Source organism: Solanum stenotomum, chromosome 7 (assembly GCF_019186545.1).
Source record: "Solanum stenotomum isolate F172 chromosome 7, ASM1918654v1, whole genome shotgun sequence".
NCBI classification, from domain to species: Eukaryota; Viridiplantae; Streptophyta; class Magnoliopsida; order Solanales; family Solanaceae; genus Solanum; species Solanum stenotomum.
In genome coordinates, this window is record NC_064288.1 from 22501201 (window position 1) to 22511845 (window position 10645).

At 38.3% G+C, this 10645-nt stretch overlaps 1 pseudogene; it reads right to left on the bottom strand.

The window, feature by feature from the left end:
- Window positions 1–207: 207 nt before the first annotated feature.
- Window positions 208–5558, bottom strand: LOC125870760 (uncharacterized; annotated as a pseudogene).
- Between the last annotated feature and the right edge of the window lie 5087 nt (window positions 5559–10645).

Consider the following 10645-nt stretch of genomic DNA (forward strand, 5'->3'; position numbering starts at 1 on the left):
TGATTTTCTTTTTTTTCTTTTTTTTTATTTATTTTTTATTTTTTATGGAAGAGCCAAGGAAGCAGAAGAACCAAGGAAGTAAATTAACTCTCAACAAGGGTGACAACATATGAATTAATACTTAGACGCAGAACAAGGAATTTCCATTACATCAACCTTTGAAATGTCAAGTCCAAACATAAGGGTTTCTAATACCAAAATATCATATCATATATAATATCTCTTCACAGCATCAGCATTGATGACCATTTCTGTCATCTTGCCTTCTATATCTGCTAAGTAAAGAGCACCATTGGATAATACCTTCTTTACAATGAATGGTCCTTTCCAATTCGGAGAAAATTTGCCTTTGACTTCAGCCTGGTGTGGCAGAATATGTCTCAGCACTAATTGACCCTCTTCAAAATGTCTGGGACGCACCTTTTTGTTGTATGCTCGTGCCATTCTTTTCTGGTACAATTGTCCATGGCATACTGATGTCAATCGCTTCTCATCAATCAAACTTAATTGCTCCAAGCGTGTTCTGATCCACTCATCATCATCAATTTCAGCCTCTACAACAATTCGCAGGGATGGAATCTCAACCTCTGCAGGTATGATTGCCTCAGTCCCATATACCAACGAATAGGGAGTGGCACCCACTGACGTACGAACTGTAGTGCGATAACCCAACAAAGCAAAAGGCAACTTTTCATGCCATTGTCGAGAACTTTGCACCATTTTATGAAGTATCTTTTTTATATTTTTGTTGGCGGCTTCTACAGCCCCATTTGCTTTTGGGCGATAAGGAGTCGAATTTCGATGTTCAATCTTAAATTGACGACATACCTCTTGCATTAAGTGACTGTTGAGATTTGCAGCATTATCGGTAACAATTGCCTTTGGAATACCAAATCGACAGATGATGTTGAAATGAATGAAATCCACCACTACCTTCTTGGTCACTGACTTGAAAGTTACTGCTTCCACCCACTTTGTAAAGTAATCAATGGCCACCAGGATGAACCTATGACCATTCGACGCTTTTGGTTCTATTGGTCCAATCACATCCATTCCCCATGCCACGAAAGGCCATGGAGCAGACATCGCATGCAACTCGGAGGGAGGAGAATGTATCAAATCACCATGTATTTGACATTCATGACACTTACGAACGAATCGTATAGAATCCCGCTCCATGGTGAGCCAATAATAACCTGCTCGAAGTATCTTCTTTGCCAAAACATATCCATTCATGTGAGGTCCACAAACTCCTGAGTGTACTTCAATTATGATTGTTGAAGCCTCTTTAGCATTTACACATCTTAGAAGACCCAAATCAGGTGTTTTCTTGTATAATATGCCTCCGCTTAAGAAAAAACCGCTAGCTAGTCACCGAATAGTCCTTTTTTGATTACTGGTGGCATTAGTAGGACATTCTTCGAACTGAAGATATGTTTTAATATCATGGAACCAAGGTTTACCGTCAAATTCTTCATCCACCATGTTGCAATAAGCATGTTGATCACGAATCTGTATGTACAAAGGGTCGATATGAGCTTCGTCAGGATGTTGGAGCATCGAAGATAAAGTTGCCAATGCATCAGCAATCTCATTATGAACTCTAGGAATGTGTCTAAACTTTATTGACACGAACCGTCGACAAAGATCTTGTAAACAATGTTGATATGGTATGAGCTTTGGGTCACGAGTCTCCCATTCTCCTTGAATTTGATGGACCAATAAGTCTGAGTCTCCAAGCACTAGCAACTCTTGGATGCCCATGTCAGCAGCTAACCTCAAGCCCAAGATGCAAGCCTCATACTCTGACATATTTTTGGTACAATAGAATCTAAGTTGGGCTGCTATAGGGAAATATTCCCCTGATTCAGACATAAGAACTGCTCCTATCCCAACTCCCTTCTTGTTAGCAGCACCGTCAAAGAACAACTTCCATCCTTGATCCTTATTATGAATAACTTCATCGATACATGATACCTCTTCGTCTGGAAAGTAGGTCTTAAGTGGTTCATATTCATCATCAATAGGGTTCTCCGCCAAATGATCTGCCAAGGCTTGAGCCTTCATTGCGGTCCGCGTCACATAGATAATGTCAAACTCTGTGAGTAATATTTGCCATTTCGCAAGCCTGCCCGTGGGCATGGGCTTTTGAAAAATGTATTGTAACGGATCCATACGAGAAATAAGATAAGTAGTATAAGATGAAAGATAGTGCTTCAACTTCTGTGCTACCCAAGTTAGGGCACAACACGTTCTTTCGAGAAGGGTGTACTTCGATTCATAAACGGTAAATCTCTTGCTGAGGTAATAAATGGCCTGCTCTTTCTTCCCAGTGCCATCATGCTGACCCAATACACATCCAAAAGAATTATCCAGTACTGACATATATAATATCAATGGTCTGCCCGGCTCGGGAGGAACCAACACAGGGGGATTCGATAAGTAATTCTTAATCCTTTCAAAAGCCTCTCGATATTCTTCGGTCCACTCGACTGTGGCATTCTTTTTTAACAACTTAAAAATGGGCTCGCAAGTTGTTGTGAGTTGAGCAATGAATCTACTGATGTAGTTTAACCTTCCTAGAAGGCTCATAACCTCAGTTTTATTCTTTGGAGGTGGCAGTTCTTGAATGACTTTTATTTTTGAAGGATCTAACTCGATACCTCGTCGACTGACTATAAACCCCAAAAGCTTTCCTGACATTACTCCAAATACACATTTTGCAGGATTAAGCTTGAGATTATACCTACGAAGCCTTTCGAAGAATCTTCTTAAGTCTTGCACATGATTTGACTGTTTTTTGATTTAATGATCACATCATCCACATAAACTTCGATTTCTTTATGCATCATATCATGAAACATAGTTGTCATTGCCCTCATATAAGTTGCACCCGCATTTTTTAATCCAAATGGCATGACTCGATAACAATATGTACCCTATGGTATGATAAAAGATGTTTTTTCTGCTTCTTCATCATCTATAATAATCTGATGATAACCCGCATAGCAATCCACAAAAGATGCAACCTCATGTTTAGTACAATTGTCCAACAAAATATGCATGTTGGGCAAAGGAAAGTCATCTTTTGGACTTGCTTTGTTCAAATCACGATAATCAACACACATTCGAACTTTGCCGTCTTTCTTAGGGACAGGTACGATATTGGCTAACCAAGAAGGATATTGAGCGACTCGAATGACTTTGGCCTCAAGTTGCTTTGTGATTTCCTCTTTAATTATTACACTCATGTCAGTTTTAATCTTTCTCAACTTTTGCTTTATTGGAGGGAACTTAGGGTCAATCGGCAACTTGTGAACCACCATGTCAGTGCTTAATCCAGGCATTTCATCATAAGATGATGCAAAAACATCCTTGTAATCAAATAGAGCCTAGATTATATCCTCTTTTTGATGTCGAGCATGTACGCTTATCTTAGTCTCTTTAACATTTTCATGATCCCCTAAATTTATCGTCTCAGTTTCACTCATATTTGGGTTTGATTTATTCTCAAAAGATTTGAAATCCCTGCTTACTTCTTCAAATACCTCGTCTTCATCATATTCGATTTCTTGACTTATAATTTCAGGATTAGGTCGAAGATTAGATTGGATTTTAAGATCCGGTGAAAAATTCTGCATGCATGTCATATCACTAGAATCGGCATAGAAAGAACTGTATAGAAGAAAACAAAATAAATATATTAGACTGAAATAAAAACACAATTACATCCTATTGAAAAGGAAAATAGAGAGTTTGAAATAAAACGACGAGACAAAATCCAAATTACAACCCTTGAATAAATCGGATGACAAAAAGAAAAACAAGGCAGACTACCAAGACTCATTCTTAATGGGGAGAGGAGTGGCTTCCCAATTGTTCAGCTGGACATCAGGACCAATAAATTGCACATCTCTGTCACTAGTGCCTTCTCCGAGTTCAAGTATATCAGCCTCGACAAATAAATCTTGAAAATAGTTGATCAGTTCTTCGTGAACCTCCAGCACTGGCTCTGGGCGTGGTGACTCAGAAGATTCTGTTGTGCGGGCCTTGAGGAAAGATTTGTATATGGGTGGTATAGGCTTGGTAAGTGACCATACATCTCTCTTCTGCTTCTTGGCCTTCATTTTGTCCTCGACTTTAGGCTTGTATCCTAAGCCAAAAGTACCCAGACTCTTTCGTGGACTCACCGGATAAGCTCTCCCTTGCAAGAAGATCCCCAAGCCTTTACCTGGTTCAAAACCATGCTTCAGCATTTCATTTACCATCATCACGGATGCCATGGGCAGTTGCGGTTTTGAAATGAGATTCCCCTCGAGGATATGCTCAACAACCACTACCTCAAAATCTTGATAAACCAATGCCTCATTATCGTTACTTGCCTTGATAAAAGGGAGGGAAGAGTCTTTGTAGACTGACAGATCCCCCTCACCATGAACAATCACTTCTTGTCGGTCGTATTCAAACTTAATCATTTGATGCAACGTAGATGGGACTGCCCCAGCTCTATGCACCCATGGTCTTCCCAACAATAGATTGTAGGATGCATTGATATTCAGCACTTGAAAATTCACGGTGAAATCGACAGGCCCTATTTTCAGTATGAGCTCTATCTCCCCAATGGCATCTGTTTTGGACCCATCAAAAGCCCTGACACATACGTTGTTGGGTCGTACCCTTTCAACATTAACATTCAATTTTTGTAGAGTTGACAAGGGACAAATATTTGCCCCAGACCCTCCGTCAATTAGAACTCGAGTGACATATGAAAGCTCACACTTTACAGTGATATGGAGGCCTTGGTTATGTCCCGTACCTTCCACTGGTAGTTCATCATCTGAAAAGGTGATGCGGTTTACCTCAAAGATTCTCCCAGCAATCTTCTCTAACTGACTCACTGTAACTTCATTAGGAACATGTGCTTCATTCAGAATCTTCATTACAGCTTTACGATGTTCATCTGAATGTATTAACAATGACAACAAAGAGATTTGGGCTGGAGTTTTCCTTAACTGTTCCACAATGGAGTAGTCTGACAATTTCATCTTTCTTAAGAACTCCTTTGCCTCCCCTTCAGTGACTGGACTTTTAACTTGCATTTGGTCATTTTTATTTTTCCTTAATTCAGTCGGGGCATAGCATCTTCCCGAACGAGTCATTCCTCTTATTTCATCTACTTCTTCATTGATTTCTTTCCCCTTGTATGTCACGACGGTAGGCTCATAATTCCAAGGGACAGCCTTGGGATTAGTCATTGGAAGTTGGGACACTGGCCTAATGATCACAGGTGGAATATAGGCTCCTTGCACGATCAAGATAGGCTTGTCTGGCCCTCTTGGAACAACCAATCTTGCCTCTCTCTGACTTGCCCAAACATCTTCAAGTGCTCCTTTTACAGTTAGGATGGGTGCGCTTGATGGGGTCAACTTTTCAGACGTACTTTCCGCCCCTGAAGGCATCATTTTTGTTAAGTCAACGACATTTGCTGAACTTTCCATGCCAGTTTCAACCTTAAGGATTGGCTTGTATGGGACTGCAACTTCTTCGTGGTCATTCATCATCTCTAACATGTTTGTTTCAGTATGTCTGGGCAGTGGATTTTGATTGATGTTCGGTCCATTTGGGCTTTCAACTATAATTCGACGAGTATCGATCAAATCTTGAATTGCCTTTTTCAAGTACCAGCATCTTTCTATGTTGTGCCCTGGGGCATCAGAACAATATGCGCAGTGTTGGGAATAATCAAGATTTCTCGGAGGAGGATTCGACATCTTTCTTTCAATAGGACTCAAAACATTCAACGTTCTTAATTTTTGAAACAAGCTAGCATATGATTCTCCAATAGGGGTGAACTCATCCTTAGCTCCATTTCCCTTCTTGTATTCTTTTCTAGGACGAAAAGGAATTCTAGTTGTATTTTGGTGAATTTGTGGGGGTGATGGATGATTTTGAGGAAGTGGTGCACGCCATTGCGGATAAGAAGGGGGAACAATTGGTTGTGCGCTAAAAATGGGATATTGAGGATATGGGACAGGATATTGTGGAATTTGGGGAGGAAAGTAGTGTTGTGTATGATTATCTTGGGCATAGGTTCGAGGTGCTGATACAACGGTGGCTACATCTTCCCTTCTTTTCTTCCCTCCAATATTTCCAGAACCATTTTGAAGCGCTTGTGTTGTGGCTTTTAAAGCAGCTTGGCTTACGATCTTCCCAGACTTGATGCCATTTTCCACCATTTCCCCAACCTTGATAACTTCGGCGAAGGTCTTCCCGACGGCAGAAAGCAAGTAATGAAAGTAATCAGGTTCTTGGGCTTGGAGAAAAACGTCAATCATCTCTGACTCCTTCATTGATGATTTAACCCTAGCAGCTTGCTCCCTCCATCTAACGGCATATTCACGAAAATTTTTCGTGGTCTTCTTCCTCATGTTAGCAAGTGAGGAGCGATCTGGCACAATATCAATGTTATATTGGAATTGTTGTACAAAACATCGAGCCAAATCATCCCACGTATGCCAGTTGGCTATATCCTGATCTATGAACCATTCAGGCGCAATTCCCACTAGACTTTCCCCAAAATAGGCCATGAGCAACTCTTCCTTGCCCTCTGCACCTCTCAATTGATTGCAATATCTCTTCAAATGAGCTATGGGGTCTCCGTGACCATCATATTTCTCAAACTTCGGGGTTTTAAAACCAGTAGGCAAATGGACGTGGGGAAACATGCACAAATCACTGAATGAGATGCCTTTATGGCCCCCTAGTCCTTGCATATCTCTTATACTTTGTTCCAAACTCTTCATTTTCTTAGCCATTTCTTCATGCTCCTCATTCTTAACTATCTTCTCAATTTTGAAGGGGGAACTATATTGATGAGTCTGGGGATAAGAACTTGGAATTTTAAGGGCCTCTTCAGGGGTGTAGCCATGGTCATGAAGAACTTGGAATGAAGGATCATTGTTGGATTTGGGCACCACTGTTGGATTTGAAGTGCTATTAGTCGGTGCAGTTGGCACAAATAGCGGGTTACTCATCATAGGTGTATTCAAGGGACGCACTGTAGAAGTTTCAGCGACGTTCGATGTGTTGGTGTAGGGGCCGAATCCAGGTGGATAAATTGGATCATTGGTCGATACTTGGATAGGGAATGACATATTCGCATTCAGGTATTCCCGAATCGAAGATGGAGGAGCTTGCCCATTCATCCAAGCTTCATACATTTCGGCCATTTGTTGTCGCAACATTTTTACCTCTTCCACAGACACCGATTCTTGTGCAACTATTTGGACGTCGTCATTTCCCGACTCTATTCCCTCCTTGCGCGTCATCTTCCCTTTCCCTTTTGATCTGGTGTAGTATTGATGAGATGCCAGCTCTAATCACAAACCAACCACCTTAAAACTCTTTTTTTTTTCTCTTCTCTTACAAAAAAACACAAACATGTTAGGGTTTAGTGTTTTGCAAACGATAATCACACGTTGTATGTTATGCACCTAAATTATTTATGTTTCTAAAATGAGTTTCGGAAGGCTTTTATGTTTCATCCCGGCTTTAGACGACTTGATTATGTCTCTTAGTCCTATATTTTACTTATTTAAATAATTTTGAAACGCATTTCGATCGAACCCGTTGAGGGTTGCCTACGTATCATGTTGAACATGAATCAGATCATTACGTAGTTCGTGAAAGATAATAATATATTTTTTTTTTTTTTTTTTTAGAATAATAAATGTACATGAGTTGACCCAAAGTAAATCATTTTCATTCATTTTCAAATATTCTTAACACAATGATTTGAATAAAACATGAGAATAGAAGTAGCTAAGACTAAGATAGACTCAACATGATTAACGAAAATATAAATAAATAAAAGCAACAACTAATAACTAAGAAAAGAAAACAGACTCGGAAAGAAACTAAATCCTCAGATCTTAATCATCCCCAAGACCCTTATAAATCCTAGCCAAGGCCTTTGGTAGATATGGGGCAAGAACACGTGCCTGGCGGCCCAACCTCTCATCATTCTGGTGAAGATAACCAGCATAAACATCATTGAGTGCATCCCTGAGTTGAAGAACTCGATCTCTGGCTTCATTCATATTGTCATAACAATTCTGTAACCAATGTCGAGTAGTATTGACTTCATGCGTCAAATTCTCCCTCTGTTCTTGGAGCTCTTCAATTTGAAGGTGGAGTGCATCTCGCTCGGCTATCCTTTGACCTCTCTCAACCTCACATTCTGCCTGATATACACTAAAACGCCTTGCTATTTCCCTTTCCCGTTCCATAGAAGCCTTAACTTGATTCTGGAGTTTAGACTGTGTGCAGATAAGCTGGACCTTTTCTTTTTTATACTCATCCTCTTGTTGCTCCATAGCGCCTGTGACAATGCCCAAGTCTTCTTGTAAGGTCAGAATGGTAGAACGATGTTTTCTAACTCTCACTTCAAATATAGCATCACGTTGGGCCAACTCCTCTTTAGCATTCTTCAGGTCATTACTCAGGACATCCAGAGTAGATCTATAGCTTCTTTCAACTTCGAGGCGAGCTTGCTTAATCCTAACCTCAATTTCTGCTTCTCGATCTACAGGTCCTTTCACCGATCCTTCTGGCAATACCTTAGGAGGGGGTTGATCATGAACCCATTCTAAGTATGCTTGGTCCACCTCACCCTTGGTGCGATCCTCCACCCTATCGTGAGGACTTGAGAGCATGCATCCCCCCCAAATCTTGAATATCTCTGATTTCCTTAAAGGAATCTCGGGATGAAACTCATACATGAATTCCCGCATATCTTCATTAGGTGGTAAAAACTGGCGTCGACCAAGTTGTCGCATAACTCTAAGTGGCATGTAAGGTTGGACACCTCGAAGGCCCATTAGGACGATGAATGATCGAAAGGTAGACATGTATATCACCTCGGCTGATGGAAACCAATGATAATTCCACACAATCTTGTCAGCAGTCAGATTATTGAGGTATTTCTTCCAAGCCTCAATACCCTCCGGAAAACCATGATCTTTGATTATTTCCTTGTGGCCCCCAATGTAATCATTCCATTCTACTTTGAAGTCCACTACATAAGGGTGATGACGAATGTGCTCAATCATCCATAGTTGTAGTAACATATTGCATCCCTCAAAGTAATCTCCTCCATTCTTGCAAATTGTCAAAGCGCGGTAGATGTCTGCTAGAATCATGGGTACGTGTAAGGCACCCCTCGAGTCCCGTGTTTCTAGCACAGTTGCTTCATTGACTTATATCTTGGCTTGACTTAGTTTTTGGATATAGTATACTCATCAGCTATACATTTACTTATGTCCCACCTTCTTTGATTTATTGTAACTGTCTTATTTAGATTTTTTTAGAGTAAGGAGAATTTTAGTATTGTCGTTTTAATGGGAGTCGATATTTGAATTACAATAGGAGGTAAACTTCTACGGGATTTAGGAATAATTTTAGAAAAAGAAAATGTTTAAAGAGGTTGAGACCAATTTCTTGAAATTTTTCTTTTTCTTATTTTCTTCTATTTTGTTTTTTGCACGTTATTTTTTGTACTTTTTACTTTCATTTTTTATTATTTTTTTTAAATTATTTTTTCATTCTATGTCTTCTTCTTCTCACTTTTATTTTTATTTTATTTTTTTATTTTTTCCTAACAAAATGTTTCTTTTTCTAATTTTCTTCTATTTTTTTTTGCACGTTATTTTTTGTAGTTTATACTTTCATTTTTATTTTTTTTTTAATTTTAATTTTTACATTCTGTTTCTTCTTCTTCTTACTTTTATTTTATTTTTGTCTAACAAAATGTTTCTCTTTTTCTTTTTTCATTTAAATAATTTTTGGTTAAGTTTTGTTTTCCCTTTTTTTTTTTACCTATTCTCTAATTTTTACTATTATTACTTTTTATTCACTTTCATCTTTTGTTTCTTCGGTTTCTACCTTTTTTATAATAGATGTTTATTTATTTTTTAAGAGATCACAACTAACAAATAAATAAAAAAAATCATCGATTAAAGCTAACTTATTCATGAAATAGAGATAGAACAACTAACACATTAATCATTCCAATCGAATTCATGAAGGAAACAAAATATAAAAAGAACTTGTCATAAAATTATATCAAATTCCATAAATAAATAAATAGAAAGGTAAGGTAAAGTGGATACCGCAAAATCCTAACGGAAGCTTAATTAGAATACCCACAAATTTTATAGGTATGTGTGGTGGTATATGTATGGTATTTGTATAAAAATAATAATGAGAAAGGAAAAGAATATGAATGTGTTGGTGAATTTTTAAGAGGCTAATGAAATAAAAATGGAAAGTTTTTCTTTTTGTTTTCTTGAGTGTAGTACGTTTTTCCTCTTTTTTCCTTTTTTTGTTTTGATCCTTCTCTGTCTCTGTATGTTGTTTGCTGATTATTATTTTTTATTTCCTTCTCTCTCTTCTTAAATTTCTATAATTAAGTAATTTTTCTTCTTGTTTTTCATGTTTTCTTTTTATAATATTTGTTTGACTTTCTATTAAAAGTTTCTGTTACTCTTTTCCTTAAATAAAATTAATCTTTAATTTATTTTTTTCGTACGTTTTATTTCCCTTTTTTTTTGTTTATATTTTTTCTTTTGACATTCTGTACATTTTG